Source organism: Trachymyrmex septentrionalis, unplaced genomic scaffold (genome assembly GCF_001594115.1).
Source record: "Trachymyrmex septentrionalis isolate Tsep2-gDNA-1 unplaced genomic scaffold, Tsep1.0 scaffold86, whole genome shotgun sequence".
NCBI lineage: Eukaryota > Metazoa > Arthropoda > Insecta > Hymenoptera > Formicidae > Trachymyrmex > Trachymyrmex septentrionalis.
Genome location: NW_017306049.1, coordinates 2,037,058 through 2,040,094, shown reverse-complemented (window position 1 = coordinate 2,040,094; position 3,037 = coordinate 2,037,058). Strand labels below are relative to the sequence as shown.

Sequence of the window (3,037 nt, the reverse complement as noted above, 5' to 3'; positions counted from 1 at the left end):
CTTTTCATTTTTCATATTTGATAGGGCACCAACCAAAAACTACTGCGTAGAATCAATCGAACTTTTTTCACAAGCAAGCCTTGCTATATCAGCTGTCAAAATATATAATGATTATGCGGCTTAAGTGTGAAGTTGGCTGTGAAAAAATACAATAAGTCCTCTGTTGGGAAAAAACGAAATTACTTTCCGAACAACCTAATATTATACAATATGTTATAATATATAATTAAAATAAATCCTTTTGCTTCAACGTTGAATAACTCGATGAAAAAAAATCGTACGGAGCTTCGTAAAAAAGCAAATTAAAGATAAAGATTTGTTCCTTCGAATGATGTAAATCGCATTTGTATACTATTTTTATTCCACTCCTTGGAGCTTCGCAAATTTCATAAAAAATTTTGAGGTCTGATATATCTCATTTATGTTTGTGTAACTTCATGAAATCTCCATGAGACCGTTTTTTTTAAGGAGCGATCCGAAAAGTAGAGGTTTCTAAAATGTAAAATGCTTTTTTAAACATCCCGATTAATTTTTGACGAAGTTATTGTATTTTGAAATTTGCCTATTTTTGCAGAGTGAACAGGTGTTGCGTTAATTTTGTTGCCCAGTGTATTTGCCTTCTTCGAAGATAGACTCAACTTACGCAGCACATCTCTTATCTACTCCAGGAAACTGCATTCTTTTTTGGCGTATTTTTGATAAGTAACTATAATAATATGTTATTATGCAGTGTCTGCGAATCGAGATCATACTGCTTTCCTGTAATACAAAAAATTCTATTTAATGCAATTTTCCTACATTGTTAAACCAAGCTGATAGCCCATAAGAAAAGTAAGACAGTAAGTAACATAATAGAAATATAAATAAAATACTAAAAAATATTACTAAAAATATAAAAAAATACAGTAAAAAATAATAAAAAATAATAAAATAATTGTATAATATTATAAAATGCTATGTAATATTACTATACAATAATAAAACACTAAAAAAATATAAGAAAATGCAAAATATAAAAAGATCAATTTCAGACTATTACAGTCTATAAAGAGAATCAGTATAATATAAATTTATTAAGTTGAAAAAAATGAAAATGTATCAGTTAATTATGGAAATCTATGAGATTAGTTATTTAAAATTAATTCACTTCTTTATTTTTTGTTAGTCGTTTGCAAATAAGCCGGACTATTGCTGTTTCAAATGTCTGACATGCTACAATCTGTTAGAGAAGATACATTACTGATATTACATTACTGAAATTCCAAATTATTCTGACTCGATGCACTATCTTCATTATGACATATGTTCCGTGGTAGAGAGCTTGTACTAAAATAAACAATAAAGATAAATAAGAAAAATATGTATACCATATTTTTCATATTCTAAAGCCTATATATCAGACAAGTTATTATATACGGCATTTCCTATCTTGTCTAGAAATTGCATTCTTGAATAGAAGCGGAAAGTACTTTTCTGCGAATGTCCCGCTTCTGCACCTAATCCGCTGCGTACATAACCTTTCATTTTTTTGCGGGCTTTTGAGTAACAGTCTCTCAGACACAACCATCGAGATTTCATCCATCCCACGTCCTTAAAACTTAAAAATTCCCAGTTCGAATTACAAATTCAGCTTATACAAATACTAAAGTAAATCAACCCATTTGCGAATGCAGATTAAGGCCTGTATTCAGAATGTGCTTCTAAAGATGTAAGTGCGTTTTTGTTATTCTATTCTTATTTTAACATTTTTAAAAGCGCGTTCTGAATATAGGCTATAAATATACATTTACCTACATAAAACAAAGTAAAATGATTTTATATTACCAAGACTGTTAAAGACTTTATCCCATAACTTTTGTCGTACACAAGGGCTTTGCTTTTAAACTGGCAACTTTTGATTCCATAGACCTGATCTCTGCTCTATTGCATCAATGAGCATCTCATTCATAATGTCCGCTGAATATGGAGTAAAATCATTACTATTCTCTGATGATGGTGCATCCCTCTGTGTACTTTCTCCTACTTCCTTCATTCCTGTTTATACATAAATGAGTATACTTACTGAATATTTTAATATTTGAAAATTAATTTGTAAATATTTTCTTGCAAATTAAATTACTCATTGTAGTATGGCCTTTCTCGTCGACAACGAGAATATGGATAAATTCATCATAGCTTTCGAAGCAGTTATAGGCTTGAATCTTTGCAGGATCCATACTTTATCCACCCACAATAACCGCACTTTATAGCAAATATGAGGAAATGTAATATTCCGAACAGCAGGATCAAGAATTCCCTAGCAGAATCCAATCCATCATTTCGATCCGTGCTTAATGGGACGGTATCCTAAAAACCATCTATACAAAAATGTCCAGGCTACAATAGTTTCCAATTGTAAACGATTAAAGTTGACCAATTGTAGTGTCACGTCCAGACTCCACAGTTCTTTTCTTTGACTAAAAACTTTCGTCATCACCATAAAAATTATTAATAAGTAATACCGGTAGACCATCTATTTCTACCATGAGAGGTTACAATAGCGACGAGCGAATAACATTTACCTTTTTAAACTAATAATCCACTCGAGACAGAGTCGTTGGATTAGATATTTGAACCAAGTGCCAAATAGACGAACTTTATCCCGAGGAACAGGAAGAATAAATAGATTAGAATTATAAAACAGCAGTTGTCTGTAATAAATGACACATGTGACTCTAAATTATTGAACATCCGGCAAATGGTCGATGACGAAAGGTGTCTTAGACACATACCCTTGTAACCCATTTCACAATCGATATCCTTAATCCTAATCCTAGATTAGGCCAATAGCACACGTGTGCTCTGCACTCGGCACCACTAACTCGCCAATATAAAAAGAGGCCCTCCACAAGGAACGCGCAGTCAACAGTCAATAGTCGTCAATCATTTTTCCAACCATAACTCTGCCGGTCTCAGTCATCAGTCATCAGTCATTTTTCCAATCGAAACTCTGCCGGTTTGCGACTACACGCAATTGTTAGTTATCAGTTGTCAGTTG

The 3,037-nt window shown here is 32.4% G+C and overlaps 1 pseudogene; it reads right to left on the bottom strand.

Moving 5' to 3' along the window:
* LOC108755179 overlaps positions 1-2,216 on the bottom strand; it is a 2,849-nt pseudogene extending 633 nt beyond the window's left edge.
* Between the last annotated feature and the right edge of the window lie 821 nt (positions 2,217-3,037).